Raw genomic sequence first — 21,692 nt, 5'->3', positions numbered from 1 at the left:
ATCGTAGGTCAAGCCAATCGATCGAAATAAACTAATTTTGGAAAGCTTGACGAACTTTAAAAAAAAACGAACACACGCATATAGGATCTCAGTGAAACTACATGTTTCTTTGAAGAGATCTAATTTACTTAACTCTAATGCGTGCATCTTTCAAGGATATTATGGCTAGCATCCTACAAATGCTAAAACCACCAGACCACAGATCTCACTTCCATCTGTACCGTTGAGCCGTCAACACGCCGGAGCCGGAGTACGCCGGAGCATCGTATCGTTGCTGTGTACCTGCAGGAACATTTTACATTATTTATTTTTTCCTTACCTGTATTTCAATCAGCACTTTTCAGTGCTAAAATTATTTTCATTTTCTTTTATTCATATTTTCTCTTTTCTTTCCAGCATGGGGAAGTCTTCGGCCGGCTCAAGGGCCGGAAGAAAACGGATTGCTGAACCTAATCCAGGGCCATCTGCCAAAAAAGTTGAAATTTCCAATTCATTCGATGTCCTTCATAACATCGGTGATGAGGAAATATTCATATTTAATTCTGATAAGAGTACTAAGAAACCTTCTTCTTCTTCTTATACTCTTAAAAACGAAAAGATTCCACCAATAACGGTCACGATTCCTGACTTCAATGCCTTTCGAAAAGAAATCGTCACTTCCGTCAAGGATGTGAAGATTTCTTTTCAGATCGGTCGAAGGGGAACTGCTCGTATATTGGCGGAATCTTTTAATGATTTTCAAAAGGTTTTAAATTATTTGAATAATAAAAAACACCAATTTTTTACGTACGACGCTAGAAGTGATCGTCCATTTAAAGTTGTACTTCGTGGTCTCACTGGCGATCAGACACCGGATGAGATCACAGCTGAATTAAATTCTTTGTTAGGTTTTTCTCCAATTCAAGTAATTCAAATGAGGAAAAGAACCAACACGAATAATACCAGTAGTGTTGGTTTTGCTCCTGAACTTTATTTGATCCATTTTAAAAAGGATCAGGTTAATAATTTGAAAATTTTGGAAAAGGCTCGTCTTATGTTTCATTGTCGAGTCAAATTCGAACCTTTTCGTAAATCTTCTACCAATTTCCTTCAAAATATTACGCAATGTCGTCGTTGTCAAGCTTTTTGTCATGGCACTAAAAATTGTAGAATGAATGCCAGATGCATGTTTTGCGGCTCATTCGATCATGAAAAATCTAAATGCCTTTTTGGTGGTGATAAACCAAAAACAGAATTTTTCAAGTGTGCAAATTGCGCAGGTAATCATTCCTCGAATTCGCTAGACTGTCCCATCAGGGCAAAAATTATTGCTTCTAGGAAAAATCCCAAAGTTTCCAGAAAAGTTTCTTCTCCTCCTTCCTCTTTTTCGTCTTCACACGTCGGGCCGGCAAACAACCTGCCTGTTCGCATTCAGCCTCGGTCTACATTGGAATCACGGCTGGGTAATACCCGAAGTGATTTTAATGTTACCTGTGCTGAATCTGCGCCCCAGACTCGTTGTTTATCGTTCTCAGAGGTGGTTGAAAATGGGTTTCCCTCTTCAGGTTTAACTAATAAAAATGGGAAAAAACCAAGTCTCAACGTTCATGCGAAGGCTTGGGAAAATCCTCGAAATTCAATTACTTGTTCTTCTCCTTCATTTTCTGATCCTAACAATTTTGTTGATTTGGGTGAGATTACTGAGGAAAAATTAAAATTTTTGCATCAAAATTTAATGGAAATGATGCAACTTATGTTGAAAGCAAATTCAATGTTTGAAGCTTTCCAAACTTCTTTTAATTATGCTAACAAAATTATTATGACTTTACGATTCCCTCATGGATCCAAATAGATGTTTAAATATTATGAATTGGAATGCTAGATCTTTGCTGGCTAACCAAGATGAATTCTTTTTATTTTTGAAAACTCAAAACATACATATTGCTGCCATCACTGAAACTTTTTTAAAGCCAGACATTAACTTGAAAAGCAATGCTTTCTTTAAAATTTTACGAAATGATCGACTTGATCGACAAGGTGGGGGTGTAGCTATTGTCATCAATAGTCGTCTCAAATTTAGACTTCTTCCTTCTTTCAATACAAAAGTCTTAGAAACAGTTGGAATTGAATTAGAAACTTCTATGGGGAAAATTATAATTGTTGCCGCATATTTGCCTTTTCAATGTAGCGGTGAACAGAAAAATTTTTTGAAGGGAGATTTACAAAAACTCACCAGAAATAAATCTAAATTTTTTATTATTGGTGACTTTAATGCAAAACACCGATCTTGGAATAATATTTCATCAAATTCAAATGGGAATATTTTGTTTAATGACTGCTCTGCAGGTTATTATACTGTTGAATATCCTAATGGGCATACTTGTTTTTCTTCAATTAGAAATCCCTCCACAATTGATTTGGTTCTAACGGATTTAGGCGAGCATTGTAGTCAATTAGTTACTCATGCGGACCTCGATTCAGACCACCTTCCAGTAACATTTTCTTTATCTCAAAGTCCCATTGAAAACCCTTTAAAATCAACTTTTAATTTTCAAAAGGCTAACTGGGAGCGATATATGAATTTTATTGAACGTATTTTAGATGTCAACGTTCCACTGAATTCAATAGAAGATATTGATTTGGCTGTAGAAAATTTGACAACTTCAATAGTCAATGCTAAAGCCGCTTCAATACCTAAAGTTAAACATAAATTTAATCAACCTTTAATTGATGATGATCTTCAGTTTTTGATACGACTGAAAAACATTCGTCGACGCCAATATCAACGTACTAGGGATCCTTATTTGAAATTAATTTATTGCGACCTTCAAAAAGAGATCAAACGTCGTTTAAATTTCATTCGTAATGAAAAATTTGCTAAAGCAGTAGAGGGCATAAAACCCTACTCAAAGCCATTTTGGAAATTAACTAAAATTTTAAAAAAGCCCCAGAAGCCAATTCCTACTTTGAAAGATGGGGATAAACTTCTTTTAACTAATTCAGAAAAGGCTCAAAAATTAGCCCAACAATTTGAGTCTGCTCAGGATTTTAATTTAAACGTTGTAAGTCCAATTGATGCTCAAATTTCCCTAGAATTTGATGATATTCTTTCCAAGCAAAATGTGTTTGAAAGTTCTTGTGAGACAAATATTGATGAACTTAAATTGATTTTCAAAAAATTTAAAAATATGAAAGCTCCAGGGGAAGATGGGATTTTCTATATTCTTATTAAAAAGTTGCCTGAAAGCACTTTAAATTTTTTAGTTAAAATCTTCAACAAATGTTTTCATTTGGCTTATTTTCCTAATAAATGGAAAAATGCCAAAATAACTCCAATTTTGAAACCTGGAAAAAGTGCTTCAGAGCCTTCAAGTTATCGACCAATTAGTTTGCTTCCTTCTTTAAGTAAACTATTTGAGAGAGTTATTTTGAATAGAATGATGATTCACATTAATCAGAATTCTATTTTCCCTGATGAACAATTTGGTTTTCGTCATGGACATTCTACTACACATCAACTTTTGAGTGTAACTAATATGATTAACGCTAGCAAATCTGAAGGTTATTCAACTGGTGTTGCTCTTCTTGATATTGAAAAAGCTTTTGACAGTGTTTGGCACAAAGGTTTAGTAGCTAAATTAGCTCGATTTGATTTTCCTGTATATCTCACCAAAATTATTCAAAATTATTTGACTAGCCGAACCTTACAAGTAAGCTATCAAAATTCATGCTCTGAAAGGACACCCATTAGAGCTGGTGTCCCTCAGGGTAGTATACTTGGGCCAATTTTATATAATATTTTTACTTCTGATCTTCCTGATGTACCAGAAGGAAAAGGTAGAAGATTATTTGCTGATGATACTTTGCTTTCAGCCAAAGGTCGAAATTTACGGGTGGTACGCAGTAGATTGCAACAAAATTTAAATTCCTTTTTGAATTACTTGAAAATGTGGAAAATTTCTCCTAACGCTTCCAAAACTCAACTTATTTTATTTCCCCATAAGCCAAGAGCAAATTTTTTAAAACCTAATGAAAATCATTCCATAACTTTTAATGGGGTTTCATTAGAATGGTCTGATCACGTGAAGTACTTGGGACTTACACTTGATCGGAATCTTACTTTTAAAAATCACATTGAAGATATTCAATCTAAATGTAATAAATACACTAAATCTCTTTATTCTCTCATCAACAGGAAATCCCGGTTGTGTCTGCGAAATAAGATGCTCATCTACAAACAAGTTTTCCGACCAGCGATCATGTATGCAGTTCCGATTTGGTCTAGCTGCTGCGCGACGAGGAAGAAAGCCATCCAGAGGATTCAGAACAAAGTTCTGAAAATGATTTTGCGGCTTCCACCTTAGCACAGCACCGAAGATCTTCATCGGATTGCGGGCATTGAATCGATCGAAGAGATGGCCAACAAAATCATCTCCAACTTCAGAGGCAAATCGATGCAGTCTTCCATCGCAGAGATTCGTTCTCTTTATGTTTAGTTTAATTTTAAGATAGTGTTTAGTTTTAAGTATAAAATATTTTTGTTATTACAGGATGTTCTCCTACATTAAAAACTTGATTGCGCTCAGCAAATTAAAATCTTATAAATAAATTTTTATAATCTAGTTACTTATAGGGCTATGAACAGTTCATTATTGAGCTGAACACCTAGTTTAATGCAATAATGTAATATAAGTGTAATGATGATTTGATACAAATAAAGACATATTTAAAAAAAAAAAAATAATAAAAAATAAAAATAAAAAACCAGACCACAGAAAGAGTACTATATGTGCCTTGATCGGGATTCGATCTCTTGGACTCTGGCTTAGAAGACTGAAACGCTATCCTCGAGGCCACGACCGGCGGCCTTTCGCACTTTCAAGCAATATATTCTTGCTAGAACACTGCTCAAAAGCAGTACTTTATCTATACATTAAAACAACAAATAGTTTTGTGCTGGTGCCTCATCCAAAAAAAAAAACTACTTTTTCTGTTATCATAACTCCATACGGATTAAAATGCAGAAAAGACATCAGTACGGAGAGAAATAACCGAGTTTCTCAAATTCGTTGGAAGATTTTTTACAAGACCATAATGTTACGAGACCGAAAACATGACTATTCTCCCGAAAAGTACTCCAACGCCTCTTGTCCAGCAAAGTTTTTGCACTTTGCACTTTTCGGCCAGTCAGCCAGCCAGCCAAAATGCATCATGTGAAGCGGCGACTAAAGGATGAGGGCCACTACAAACCTACACACACACACACCCAGATTCCGGTCATCCATTTGGTTGCCCTTTTTTACTGGTTTGCTTTCGTAAAAATATATGCTTGTACGAGCCACTCTTGACCAAGTGGCTGGACTGCGGGTTTTTTTTGTTGGGCCAGCTTCCTTTCCCCGAAAGTGGACCAACTGTTGCCCGTAAGTAGGAATTTCGGGTTTATTTCCTCTCGCTGCTCCTTCCTCCTTGCCACCTCCAACTCTAGCCTCTTTGGCCGGGATAATTTGGGATAATGGCGTTTCAGGGCTTGATGTCACGGGGCTCGTGTGTGAATATATCTCATATTATGTGTTTGTGTGTGGCTTCAAGAGGTTTAATTGAATTAAATGTTGGCGTGTCGGGCGCTGGGTGAGCGATTTTGTAGTTATTTTTTCCCCTTTTGCTGCTGCTTGAAGAGTTGGTAGGTCTTCTGTTCTTTCTTGCAGAGAGCAGAGTTGAGTTTGGTTGCGCGTTGAACCTGCGGGTGGTGATTGGATTTCGTTTTAATTTTTGGTTAAGTTACACATTTGTGAAGGGTTCATATTTTTATTTTCTGTCGAGTCGCTTCGAGAGGGATTTCGAATGGCCTGTTAACAATTATGGTATGCGTGAAATGATGAGTAATGAGTACAATGACTCTTGAAGGCGTTTGTGTAAATTGAACTTCATCGACGCAATTCGAGATTGCAGTTGGGATCATTAAATCTGCTTAATGAAGTTTGAATTCTGAAAAACTCCGAAAGAGAGTAACATATTTGAACTTTAACCTGATGCATTAAAAGAAGACATTCGATTTATTTGAAATTATTTTTTCACGGTCGCCATGTTGTTTTAAGTTTGAGCAACAAGAAAACAATAACATAAATGACATAAATGACAAAAATGACAAAAATGACTACAAAAATAACAAAAATGACATAAATGACAAAAATGACAAAAATGACAAAAATGACAAAAATGACAAAAATGAAAAAAATGACAAAAATGACAAAAATGACAAAAATGACAAAAATGACAAAAATGACAAAAATGACAAAAATGACAAAAATGACAAAAATTACAAAAATTACAAAAATTACAAAAAATTACAAAAATATGAATTTTAGGTCAAAATGCCTTTGAGCATTCATATTATTTTATAGGAATTGGAGTGAGTTTTAAGTCATTTTGAAATGTCATTCTTAAATTTTTCAGAATATCTTTGGCCATGTTTTTCTCAAGTAACTGCAGTTTTTAATGTTTTGTTGTTTATCACTTTTACGTTTTTTTATTTAGTTATATGTCTTTGTGATTTGTTATTTTCACAAATGAAAAAAATGTCTATCTACATAGCATGATTATTTTTCTATTTTCAAATCGTCAAAACTAACTGACATAATCGAGTTTAAGAAAATGGTCAAGATCTAATCGCTTCCGATTGAAAATGACCACAAATATCCTGTACTAGAGGACCAATTTCCTAGAGTCATTCCTAGAAGACAGCAGCAGCAGCAGTAGCATCATGCTGTTTTTCCATGTTGTTGCATAACTATTTTCGCTGCACAGAAGCTTCGCAAGACTCCCTTCGTAGTTCCAGCGACTTCCTATACTTAAATGCATAAAATTAATCAGAAATTGCTCTTATCTCTCATCTTCCATTCTTCTTCCAGTTAATGGCCATGTTTGTGCAGCCATTTGGCAGCCATAACTTGTCAATACCTGGGACATAATCCAGAAGTACCTTCCCGAGAGCCAAACGACACACCACGAGTCAAACGTATGAGACGACGACGATATGGCTTGGAGCGGCCACAATTTCGATATCATCGCAGCTGTGGCCGAATCCCCCATCCTTCTCCTGCTTGAAATTTCCAACCCACCCTCTGACGGAATCTATCATCGACCGTTCAATTTTTCGGGGTCCCAAGGATTCCATCGTCGTCGTCGTCGTCGTCGATTCGTCTGACTGTTGTCTGTCGGCGGCGGGCAAAGGAACATGTCGGAATCCAAAGTGAAGCAATTTGTGGTTTTTGCCAGCCTGCGCCCACCTTTGCAATTGACTTGGACCCGGTCCCATTCTCCTCCTGGAGCCCGATCATTGAGGACTATTGCCGGCAAGGTTGGCTTTTGTGGTGGCTAAGTCCGCAACCAATATCTTTTGGAACAGGTCTCATCCCTTCGGACTCTGGTTGTCTCTTGTACGACGACGACGAAGAGAATCTCCAGGCGGTGTGTGGTGGAATTATGACTTTTCATTTCTGTCGGCCTGAGCCTGAATGCATGCAGGTATTAGGTTCCTACTTGCAAAGAACGATCGGGTTCATGCCAAAGTCTTGTCCTATACGGAGAATCCATCCGGACCGGGCCAAGATAAACACCACAGTCAGTTCACATTACAGCCAAGTGAGTGCACCGGTGTCCGTGTGCATGTTGTCGTCGTCTTTTGTCGTAACTTTTTTACGATTATTTTTCAATGTTTCAAAGGACATTGGCGTCCTGAGGACTATACCCTTGAACTATATCTTTGAAAATTGTTCCATATTTGCATGTTCAAGCTTCGACCAGATCTGACTGGTATCACTGTACTTGACTGACATTTTATTGACACTTGACTGACATTTAACTGACACTTAACTGACAATTGACTGACACTTGACTGACACTTGACTGTCGCTTGACTGTCACTTGACTGTCACTTGACTAACTAGACTAACTTGACCGACTTGACTGGCTTGACTGATTTGACTGACTTGACTGACAGTTTATTGACACTTGAATGACACTTGACTGACACCTGGCTTACACTTGACTGACACTTGACTGACACTTGACTGACACTTGACTGACAATTGACTGACAATTGACTGACAATTGGCTGACAATTGGCTGACAATTGACTGACAATTGACTGACAATTGACTGAAAATTGACTGACAATTGACTGACAATTGACTGACAATTGACTGACAATTGACTGACAATTGACTGACAATTGACTGACAATTGACTGACAATTAACTGACAATTGACTGACAATTGTCAGTCAATTGTCAGTCAATTGTCAGTCAATTGACTGACAATTGACTGACAATTGACTGACAATTGACTGACAATTGACTGACAATTGACTGACAATTGACTGACAATTGACTGACAATTGACTGACAATTGACTGACAATTGACTGACAATTGACTGACAATTGACTGACAATTGACTGACAATTGACTGACAATTGACTGACAATTGACTGACAATTGACTGACAATTGACTGACAATTGACTGACAATTGACTGACAATTGACTAACAATTGACTGACAATTGACTGACAATTGACTGACAATTGACTGACAATTGATTGACAATTGACTGACAATTGAATGACAATTGACTGACAATTGACTGACAATTGACTGACAATTGACTGACAATTGACTGACAATTGACTGACAATTGACTGTCACTTGACTGACTAGACTGACTTGACCGACTAGACTGACTTGACTGGCTTGACTGATTTGACTGACTTGACTGACAGTTTATTGACACTTGACTGACACTTGACTGACACCTGGCTTACACTTGACTGACACTTGATTGACACTTGACTGACACTTGACTGACAATTGACTGACAATTGACTGACAATTGACTGACAATTGACTGACAATTGACTGACAATTGACTGACAATTGACTGACAATTGACTGACAATTGACTGACAATTGACTGACAATTGACTGACAATTGACTGACAATTGACTGTCACTTGACTGACTAGACTGACTTGACCGACTAGACTGACTTGACCGACTAGACTGACTTGACTGGCTTGACTGACAATTGACTGACATGACTGACAGTTTATTGACACTTGACTGACACTTGACTGACACCTGGCTTACACTTGACTGACACTTGATTGACACTTGACTGACACTTGACTGACACCTGGCTTACACTTGACTGACACTTGATTGACACTTGACTGACACTTGACTGACAATTGACTGACAATTGACTGACAATTGACTGAAAATTGACTGACAATTGACTGACAATTGACTGACAATTGACTGACAATTGACTGACGATTGACTGACAATTGACTGACAATTGACTGTCACTTGACTGACTAGACTGACTTGACCGACTAGACTGACTTGACCGACTTGACTGACTTGACTGGCTTGACTGATTTGACTGACATGACTGACAGTTTATTGACACTTGACTGACACTGGAATGACAATGAACTGACACTTGACTGACACTTGATTGACACTTGACTGACACTTGACTGACAATTGACTGACAATTGACTGACAATTGACTGACAATTGACTGACAATTGACTGACAATTGACTGACAATTGACTGACAATTGACTGACAATTGACTGACAATAGACTGACAATTGACTGACAATTGACTGACAATTGACTGACAATTGACTGACAATTGACTGACAATTGACTGACAATTGATTGACAATTGACTAACAATTGACTGACAATTGACTGACAATTGACTGACAATTGAATGACAATTGACTGACAATTGACTGACAATTGACTGACAATTGACTGACAATTGACTGACAATTGACTGACAATTGACTGACAATTGACTGACAATTGAATGACAATTGACTGACAATTGACTGACAATTGACTGACGATTGACTGACAATTAACTGACAATTGACTGACAATTGACTGACAATTGACTGACGATTGACTGACAATTGACTGACAATTGACTGACAATTGACTGACAATTGACTGACAATTGACTGACAATTGATTGACAATTGACTGACAATTGAATGACAATTGACTGACAATTGACTGACAATTGACTGACAATTGACTGACAATTGACTGACAATTGACTGACAATTGACTGACAATTGACTGTCACTTGACTGACTAGACTGACTTGACCGACTAGACTGACTTGACTGGCTTGACTGATTTGACTGACTTGACTGACAGTTTATTGACACTTGACTGACACTTGACTGACACCTGGCTTACACTTGACTGACACTTGATTGACACTTGACTGACACTTGACTGACAATTGACTGACAATTGACTGACAATTGACTGACAATTGACTGACAATTGACTGACAATTGACTGACAATTGACTGACAATTGACTGACAATTGACTGACAATTGACTGACAATTGACTGTCACTTGACTGACTAGACTGACTTGACCGACTAGACTGACTTGACCGACTAGACTGACTTGACTGGCTTGACTGATTTGACTGACATGACTGACAGTTTATTGACACTTGACTGACACTGGAATGACAATGAACTGACACTTGACTGACACTTGATTGACACTTGACTGACACTTGACTGACAATTGACTGACAATTGACTGACAATTGACTGACAATTGACTGACAATTGACTGACAATTGACTGACAATTGACTGACAATTGACTGACAATTGACTGACAATAGACTGACAATTGACTGACAATTGACTGACAATTGACTGACAATTGACTGACAATTGACTGACAATTGACTGACAATTGACTGACAATTGACTGACAATTGACTGACAATTGACTGACAATTGACTGACAATTGACTGACAATTGACTGACAATTGACTGACAATTGACTGACAATTGACTGACAATTGACTGACAATTGACTGACAATTGACTGACAATTGACTGACAATTGACTGACAATTGACTGACAATTGACTGACAATTGACTGACAATTGACTGACAATTGACTGACAATTGACTGACGATTGACTGACAATTGACTGACAATTGACTGACAATTGACTGACAATTGACTGACAATTGACTGAAAATTGACTGACAATTGACTGACAATTGACTGACAATTGGCTGACAATTGACTGACAATTGACTGACAATTGACTGACAATTGACTGACAATTGACTGACAATTGATTGACAATTGACTGACAATTGACTGACAATTGAATGACAATTGACTGACTATTGACTGACAATTGACTGACAATTGACTGACAATTGACTGACAATTGACTGACAATTGACTGACAATTGACTGTCACTTGACTGACTAGACTGACTTGACCGACTAGACAGACTTGACTGGCTTGACTGATTCGACTGACTTGACTGACAGTATATTGACACTTGACTGACACTGGAATGACAATGAACTGACACTTGACTGACACTTGATTGACACTTGACTGACACTTGACTGACAATTGACTGACAATTGACTGACAATTGACTGACAATTGACTGACAATTGACTGACAATTGACTGACAATTGACTGACAATTGACTGACAATTGACTGACAATAGACTGACAATTGACTGACAATTGACTGACAATTGACTGACAATTGACTGACAATTGACTGACAATTGACTGACAATTGACTGACAATTGACTGACAATTGACTGACAATTGACTGACAATTGACTGACAATTGACCGACAATTGACTGACAATTGACTGACAATTGACTGACAATTGACTGACAATTGACTGACAATTGACTGACAATTGACTGACAATTGACTGACAATTGACTGACAATTGACTGACAATTGACTGTCACTTGACCGACTAGACTGACTTGACCGACTAGACTGACTTGTCTGGCTTGACTGATTTGACTGACATGACTGACAGTTTATTGACACTTGACTGACACTGGAATGACAATGAACTGACACTTGACTGACACTTGATTGACACTTGACTGACACTTGACTGACAATTGACTGACAATTGACTGACAATTGACTGACAATTGACTGACAATTGACTGACAATTGACTGACAATTGACTGACAATAGACTGACAATTGACTGACAATTGACTGACAATTGACTGACAATTGACTGACAATTGACTGACAATTGACTGACAATTTACTGACAATTGACTGACAATTGACTGACAATTGACTGACAATTGACTGACAATTGACTGACAATTGACTGACAATTGACTGACAATTGACTGACAATTGACTGACAATTGACTGACAATTGACTGATAATTGACTGACAATTGACTGACAATTGACTGACAATTGACTGACAATTGACTGACGATTGACTGACAATTGACTGACAATTGACTGACAATTGACTGACAATTGACTGACAATTGACTGAAAATTGACTGACAATTGACTGACAATTGACTGACAATTGGCTGACAATTGACTGACAATTGACTGACAATTGACTGACAATTGACTGACAATTGACTGACAATTGATTGACAATTGACTGACAATTGACTGACAATTGAATGACAATTGACTGACAATTGACTGACAATTGACTGACAATTGACTGACAATTGACTGACAATTGACTGACAATTGACTGACAATTGACTGTCACTTGACTGACTAGACTGACTTGACCGACTAGACAGACTTGACTGGCTTGACTGATTCGACTGACTTGACTGACAGTATATTGACACTTGACTGACACTTGACTGACACCTGGCTTACACTTGACTGACACTTGATTGACACTTGACTGACACTTGACTGACAATTGACTGACAATTGACTGACAATTGACTGACAATTGACTGACAATTGACTGACAATTGACTGACAATTGACTGACAATTGACTGACAATTGACTGACAATTGACTGACAATTGACTGACAATTGACTGACAATTGACTGACAATTGACTGACAATTGACTGACAATTGACTGACAATTGACTGACAATTGACTAACAATTGACTGACAATTGACTGACAATTGACTAACAATTGACTGACAATTGACTGACAATTGACTGACGATTGACTGACAATTGACTGACAATTGACTGACAATTGACTGACAATTGACTGACAATTGACTGACAATTGACTGACAATTGACTGACAATTGACTGACAATTGACTGACAATTGACTGACAATTGACTGACAATTGACTGACAATTGACTGACAATTGACTGACAATTGACTGACACTTGACTGACACTTGACTGACACCTGGCTTACACTTGACTGACACTTGACTGACAATTGACTGACAATTGACTGACAATTGACTGACAATTGACTGACAATTGACTGACAATTGACTGACAATTGACTGACAATTGACTGACAATTGACTGACACTTGACTGACACTTGACTGACACTTGACTGACACTTGACTGACACTTGACTGACACTTGACTGACAATTGACTGACAATTGACTGACAATTGACTGACACTTGACTGACACTTGACTGACACTTGAATGATTCTTGGCTGACACTTGTCTGACTCTTGACTGACACTTGACTGACACTTGACTGACACTTGACTGAAACCTGGCTTACACTTGACTGACACTGGAATGACAATGAACTGACACTTGACTGACACTTGACTGACACTTGAATGACACTTTATTGACACTTCATCGACACTTGATAGACACTTGACTGACACTTGACTGACACTTAACACACACTTGACTGACACTTGACTGACACTTTACTGACACTTGACAGACACTTGACTGTCACCTGACTGTCAATTTACTGACATTTGACTGACATTTGACTGACTTGACTGACACTTCATTGACACTTGATAGATACTTAACTGACACTTGACTGACACTTGAATGACACTTGACTGACACTTGACTGTCACTTAACTGTCATTTGAATGACACTTGACTGACACTTAACCAACACTTGACTGACAATTGACTGACGCTTGACTGACACTTGACCGGCACAATGGTTGAATTGTTTTAGATACACTTCTTAATAAAACCCAAATTTTAAGACGAGATAAGTTTATAGTGAGTCAATATTTGAGTTTGAAATCAAAAGGTTTATAAAAATTTGACAGCTGTTGAGTGAAATTGACAGTTAAAAATAAAATTCAATTCGTGATCGGCTTTTAGTGTCGTGAAATGAAATATGTGAGGCCTAGAATGATCAAGGATTAAACACCATTTCACTGACATGTTTTAAAGACTTATTTTGAACATCGTTTGGGATCAAGTAATTTCACGTTACTACGGTAATTTTATTTCTTGAACTAAAAATTTAACAGATCTTCAGGGTGGGCGGGGGGTGTGGGAGGTTCAACTACTTCGCAGGGCCTTGCCTTCTAGAGAAAAATTTATCTGTAATGCTCTCTAATGAAATTCAAGTTATTCATGATATCACATATTATCATCGCGAATAAGAAAATCTATCGTAATTGCCTCGAAAATTTTGTTAAAGTTCATGATTGCTTATTCGTTTTTTTTCTCCATAAATAAATATTTTTAGCTGTTACTATATTTAGTTATTCCTAACAGCAACAGGCAAATCAATTTTAAACTCTGAATGTAAACCATATTTTTCCACTCAACCAGCACGACCAACGACTCTTCCATGTCTCTAGTTAGTTAATTTACCGATTGATTCAATAATGCATGGAACAAACAAATATAGCTGTTCCAATTATCTCCCAGAGATCATCTCGTTCAATTTCACTCTCTACCCGCGCCCATGAGGTTTTGAGAATGCAGGAAACCTATCATCCCAAGTTCACATATCCTGTCATCGAGCGCGGGAAATCAATCAATTTTTACGTCGTCGTCGCAGTCATTCGCTTCTTTTTCTTTCCTTGCCGACAAGTGCGGTAAGCATTTGTGTCAAATGAGTGAAGGAAAGCCAACCATAGTCATACGACGACGCACAAACAAGCACACACCCATACGCCTATAGGATGAACTGGCGTCACCTGGTGATTGATGGTTGGCATTTGTACCGTTGTTCGCTCGCTCGCCCTCATCTCTCGCGTCATTTGAAATGCCAGGGTGGGCAGACACTTATGAAATATCCAACCACCCATCCTATTCATAAACGGCGAAGAGGCGACCATTCCTCCTTATCAGTCGGCCGACAGTCAGTCATCCTTTCACCTACCCACCCACACCTCAATGAGGGATACCAGCACCACCAACAGCAGACAACGACACCTGTCCGATTCGGTTGAGTTTAGTGGCTCTTCCCTGTGGGTGCTCACTACTATCTATTGGTATGTGGTTTCCCACTTCGCGTTTTTCACCCGAGAGGCTTAGAAGTGAGGTAGGGGGAGCACCACCAGTATTAGTTGAAGGAAAACCAAGGAGAAGGTGGTTGGAACAAGCGTCACAAAACGTTTTTTGATGGATGGAATTGGCATGCATTTTTCAGCATCCAACATACCAATATGAACCCAACTCGATGTAGAAACCCATATGAAACTCGGATCAGTTTACCATCCACCCAACAACAGACGACAGTGAGCGATTCGATGTTCGGAGGTTGAGGCAAAAAAATGGCTCTGCATCAGAAATTGACAGGTTTTGCATGCATGCATGCCGGTTTTGTTTTTCGTGTTTTTATCAGCTTCGAAAGCATTTTTTTAAGTTTAAAAATTGTGTCAGTTACACGCCAAACATTTGATACTTTTCTTAAAACTTGAAAAATTTAAACAAATGGCTGAAATATTTCTTCTAAGAATTGGTCAAAAATATGGCGTTTAGAAGATTCAGAGCTTGGACATATCTTTTTGACTTCCGGACTTAAGTTTATCCGGAAATAATTTTTCATAACGAATGTATTGCAAGACGAACGCGTTCTTCCATTGCACTCCAACTCTGAGTTCATGGATACAATGGAAGGCTCATGGTCATCGTGACCAGATTGACAACTTAAGGTCCGACAACTCCTCGTAATCACTGGAGGTCTGGTACTTGTGTGAACGGATTAACACGTTTGTCGCCACGCTCATTTTAGTAGGTTTACTTGCCGGGCCCAAAGAAATTCTCGGAGCGAGAAAATAAAAAAAGGAGAGTTTCCTGCAACGTGTGGCTAATCTGAGCGGCTAACACGAGTAAGAGAGCGTCACACGTTTTTTGATGTGACGGGGAAATACACCCGTCACACGAATATGGGTCCCATGGCGACGAACGTGTTAAACCGACATCGCGTCATTCGTCAGTCAGTCAGTCGGTGATCAAGCGAGCGAGTCAATTAGTGTGTGTATGTTCCCCTGGTAGTTCGGGATTCGGCGGTTCACCGGTGTTGCTTCCGAGCTTCGGAGCTCCGGATTCCGGACAGCAGAAAGCAACCAGGGAGAACTTTTTGATGTGACGGGGTCTCCCAGGAAATACACCCGTCACCCGAATATAGGTCCCATGGCGACGAACGTGTTAAGAGAGCGTAAAAGTCTCCTATGCCTATTTCAATTACGCCGTACTATTCCTTGGGGTTGGTGTTTTTTTCTATTAGCTGGTAAACCAGGTGGTAAATCTTCGTTTATGGATTTCATTCTAAGGTACGGCGAGTCACCGAGGCTACCCTAGTTTGCTACTCTGCGTCCATGGGTGCAATGGGATAACTCACGTATGCTTCTAACCCCCTAAACTCCACCTTGGCCAGCAGACTTTTTTTTTTCTCAAGTCGCACTGTCGTTCAACTTCACTTGACTTGTCAGGTCTTCTCGCGCTAGTGAGCTTCACGGCTTACTCTGATGATTCCACGTCCTAACTGTCCACGACGCAAGGCCCGATCTCTTCTCTAACGACTCAAGATCCGACCTCTTTTCGTGTTGATTTGAGAACCACGAATTGCGCAACTTCTCAATTTGCGAACCGGGTGCAAGAAGTTTCAGAAACAAAACGAGCCGTTGATCGCACATCCTCTGGTCGCACATCCTAACACCTATGATTCCTCTGTCTACGCCAAACAATCCCAACAAACAATTTCTTGCTGAAAACACGCTGCAAAGCAAAGATGAAATCGTATCCGAAATGATAAATTAAGTCGTTAACAATAGTGTTGCGAATCGCAACTCCAACTGCATACTGAAAAGATCGTTTAAAATGTCAGTATAAATCGGATATGATATAAAGTCCCCCATCCGGTCATTTCCTTTAGCAGGTGATTATTCCCCTGAATTACCCTTCGCACCTTTTTACTTTTTTAACAAGATGGAAATTTGACTTCCAACGCTTCAAACCATAGCAACCGGGTGTTTTTGCTGCCGTGAGTGGATTCGCCCCCCTGCCTAAAATCACCTTTAGCTTTGTATGCCTGATGAGCCTCTTGGTTTCGCCCTATGATACTAAATCAAGAAGGAAGGCTGTGATCTTGCACTTATGCATCCACCCTTTTTCCTTGTTCCTTCTCAAGCTCTTCAAGCTCCTCTAGTTTGAGCATTCTGTCTGTTGATCCTCTCTCCTGATCAGTGTCAGATCGCACATAATCTGCGAAATTTTGTCGATCATATATCACCATGAAAGTTCGTCGCGACACATTTCACTCACAACAGCTCAGCGTTCAAGGCTCGAAGTTGCCTACGCCTTGACATGAGCCTGGGACACACAAAGATTGCATGCCTAGCCGATTTCTCCATATCTACACATTCCTGGCAGTATGGTGAGCTGATGAGCTTAAACCGATGAAGGTAAAAGTCTCTATACTTCTGATTTACAAAATCTGAAAGTCGCGGGATTTGCCTTTGCGTCTATCTTGTGTTGTTGGATGCGTCCCATTGCTCCTGCCACTTGATCATTGACGCTGCTCGTTGAGCTTTACGCACTCGTCTTGCTACGTAACACTCTTTATCCTCTGCCTGAGTTATGTCGATGAGAATCATGCTCAGATGGTTCTGTTTGCACAGCAAACTCGCAAGGCCTTCAGCCGATGTTCACTCCGTAATTTCTGTTACGCTCTACCTCTAGAACAGTGCAACGCTCGCAAGTAGACGTCTCTTGTTACTCTTTGGATCAAGACAGTTCGGCGTTTTCCACGTCAATGAGTCGATGACTTTCGACGCACTATCACAACATGCGCTCGAAAACTTAAGCGATTGTCCACCACTACTCCTATGGAATTCAGCTGCTTCTTCGAAGATGTGGTGTGTCCTCCAACAGTCCAACAGTACTCTACATGTGCGGCACAACACTGTTGTTGTTTGTTTCAGGCCCCTTTTCAACAAAAGAAGGGGTACAAGTAGTCACCTCGAGTCATTACGAGGAGAGGTCAGATTTCAAGTCGTTAGAGGAGAGATCTGGCCTTGAATCGTGCAGAGGAGAGGTAAACCTGGAGTCGATGCGAGGAGGGGTCGGATCTCAAGTCGTTAGAGGAGAGATCAGGCCTCTTGTCGCGAAGAGGAGAGGTTTGTGTGGGAATCTCGAGTCATTGCGAGGAGATATCGGTTATCAAGTCGTTAGAGGAGAGTTCAGGCATTGAGTCGTAAGGATGAGAGGTTTTGCTGAAAGTGGTCTCGTTAATGAGTATTGCCTTGGAGCGCATTAGCGCGAATAGACCTCACACTATTGAAGCATAGTGTACTAAACAGTTAGAGGTGGGAACCAGGTCTGCGGCCCCAGGTGGAGTTTAGGGAGTAGAGGGTATACACGGAGTATATCATGAGTCTTCCCATTGTACCCATGGAACCAGAGTAGCAAACTGGGGGGACGCGGTGGCTCGCACCACCTGTGGTTACCAACTGTTGTTGTTCACGAGTAGTATTCCTGTTGTATTTTGGGCTATCTGAATTTCCATTCAGATGCCCCGTGGTGATCAGGAGCACGATGTCGTCTGCAAATCCGACTTAATATCTTCGCACCTGCTGTTAGCTTCAGCGATTAAACCACACCATACATGGCATTCCAGAGCACAGGTCCAGGTATGGATCCCTGTGTAAAATCCGCTGTTAAGGCTGTAGATCGTAACATGGTTTCGGTTTCATGGGTCGAGCCACGATTTTCAAAATAGATTCCTAATTACCTGCAGAGGGTATTGGAAACACGGATCCAGAGGAGCGCTTTGACAATAACTTCTCAGCTAGCGCTGTTGAAGACATTTCTAACATCGATCGTTACTCTATCGATTCGCGTACTCTATCACGATTCGGAGGGCGTTCACTGTGGATCTCCCTTTTCGAAACCCGACAGTTGAAGATTATCCTCTCTAGTATCTAGTATCCAGCAGACAAATAGGTCTGTAGGATGACGAATGCCCTGCGACTTCTCCCGGTTAGCTTTACCAGCTTCGCAGTTTTTCATAGGTTGGGGAAAGATCCCTCGTTGATACACTCTCTAAATATCTGGAATGACCTGTACCGCCACGGTAACCACTGAATCTGGGACCCCGTCCAGACTTGAGGCCTTATTGACCTCAAGTTTGTTTGCGATGGCCACAAATTCCTCGTTCGCTACTGGCTCGATGTCCTCGACTCCCACATCGTACGGGGCTATTGGCAATGCTTCGGAAAAAGATGCGCAAAGGAATACAGGATGGTGGAACATCTTCCCAGAGGGATTTGTTTATTTGTATTATGTATAAAAAATCAACGGATCACATGTTGATCCAAACGATAAATTAATTCCTAATAACTTATCAAAATTAAAATCAACTCGACACAGTTCTGGACACGTCTAATATTTTCGTTCGGAACACATTTCTCGAAACATCAAAGTCGAAATGCGCAGAAAAACGATTAACAGTTTTTTAAATTCCGACAAAAGCGCTGTTGGCCCCATAGTTGTTCAGACGAATGGGAACGTAGAGCTGCAAATGCTGGTTTCTTAATTCTTGGGGTCGTACACTGAGAGCGACAGCCTCCAGCAGCGTGGGAGAGTCTATTCTCGATGTCAGCAGGTCAGCCACAACCAGAGCTCGAGTAGCGCTCCTACTTCTTCTTCTTCTTCTTACATCAACATGGCCAAAACATGTAGGCATCCTGGAAAATGGGAGACTTGCGTCTACCATTTTTCATCGCCTTTACAGAAACATGGCTAAATGACCGCACCTTATCCAGTCAAATCATCGGCCCAGATTATGCAGTGTTCCGTTGCGATCGAAACCCCCTGAACAGCAAAAAGTCAACTGCAGGCGGAGTTTTACTTGCTGTCAACTCTAGACTCCCGGCTCAACTCATCGAAGACAGTTCCTGGGACGATTTGGAGCTTCTTTGGGCCCTCATTGATCTCGTTGATCGGAAATTGTACTTATGCGTAGTGTACGTGCCTCCTGATCGCTCTTGTGACCCGCTTGTAGCTGAGTCTTTCTCGCGGTGCCTATCCAAAGTAAGCTCAATCTGCTCTCCCGAAGATCACATACTTGTCATCGGTGATTTCAACATGCCTGGCTTGAAATGGTGTCCTTCCGATGGCGGCTTTTTGTTCCCAGATCCTATGCGCTCCTATTTCTCGACTCCTTCCAACATCTTCCTGGACTCTTTGAGCACCGCGACTCTTCGCCAGATCAACAGCTTTGAAAACGAAAACGGCCGTATGCTAGACCTCTGCTTCATAAACGAAGGCTTCAGGAATCCGACTATTGATTTAGCTCCTGCTCCTCTTGTTAAAGTTGTTTCCCATCACCCAGCTTTAGTGGTCTCACTCGATGTCACTAGAGTTAACGCTCCTATAGAGGAAACCGCTCCCTTCTACCAGGACTTCAAAAACGTCGACTACGAAGCTATCTCACTTGTCCTGGATTCTATCGAATGGGAGAACGAGCTCGATATGTCTAATCCCGATGCAGCCGCTGCGACTTTTTCAAATATACTGAATTATATAATTGACCGCCATGTTCCGAAACGTAGCTTACCCTCCAACCCTCGAGCTCCCTGGGTCACTAATCAACTGCGACAACTGAAGACGGCAAAAAACCGTGCTCTTCGAAACTTCAGCAAGCACAAATCCTTCTGCACAAAGGAAGAATACCGCAAGCTGAACACGGCGTACAAAAAAAGTAGTAGGCGCTGCTACCAGAACTATCTCCACCGACTACAGCGTAATTTTAAGACCAACCCGAGATCTTTCTGGAAGTACGTTAAAAATCAGCGGAAAGAATCTGGGCTTCCATCTCAAATGTTTTTGAACACCGATCTTGAAATATGCAACCTCTTTGCTGAGAAATTTTCTAGCGTTTTCACAACTGGGTCCATTTCCTCAGAGCAACTGGATATGGCTGTAGGAAATATCACACCTCTAGACTCTTCCTTAAACGGTATTGCCTTCGATGACGCAGCCATTTTAAGGGCGACAGCAAAGCTTAAAAATTCATCATCTACGGGTCCGGACGGGATACCAGCTATCTTCTTGAAACGTTTCATGCAACACTTGCTGACTCCCATCAGACATATTTTTCGAGCTTCGCTGGACTTCGCAACCTTTCCCTCGCTCTGGAAAGAAGCTTACATGTTCCCTGTTCACAAAAAGGGAAATAAGAAAGATGTGAACAACTACCGCGGAATATCAGCTCTTTGTTCGATAGCCAAACTGTTCGAATTGGTTGTTCTGGATCCGATTTTCTCGTCCTCAAAACAATACATTTCCAATGATCAGCACGGATTTCTGCCGAAACGATCCACGACAACAAATTTGCTGACTTTTGCATCGTTCGTGCAAGATAGCTTCACCATGAAG

General features: G+C 40.1%; 1 protein-coding gene across 1 annotated transcript in view; it reads left to right on the top strand.

Annotated features, from left to right (window-relative positions):
• Positions 1-21,692, top strand: part of LOC129743620 (probable serine/threonine-protein kinase yakA) — a 643,036-nt gene that overhangs the window by 482,097 nt on the left and 139,247 nt on the right. The gene's annotated exons all lie outside the window — the stretch shown is intronic.

This window comes from Uranotaenia lowii, chromosome 1 (genome assembly GCF_029784155.1).
Source record: "Uranotaenia lowii strain MFRU-FL chromosome 1, ASM2978415v1, whole genome shotgun sequence".
NCBI classification, from domain to species: Eukaryota; Metazoa; Arthropoda; class Insecta; order Diptera; family Culicidae; genus Uranotaenia; species Uranotaenia lowii.
Note: the sequence above shows the minus strand (reverse complement) of the source record. Positions and strands in the feature narration are given on the sequence as shown.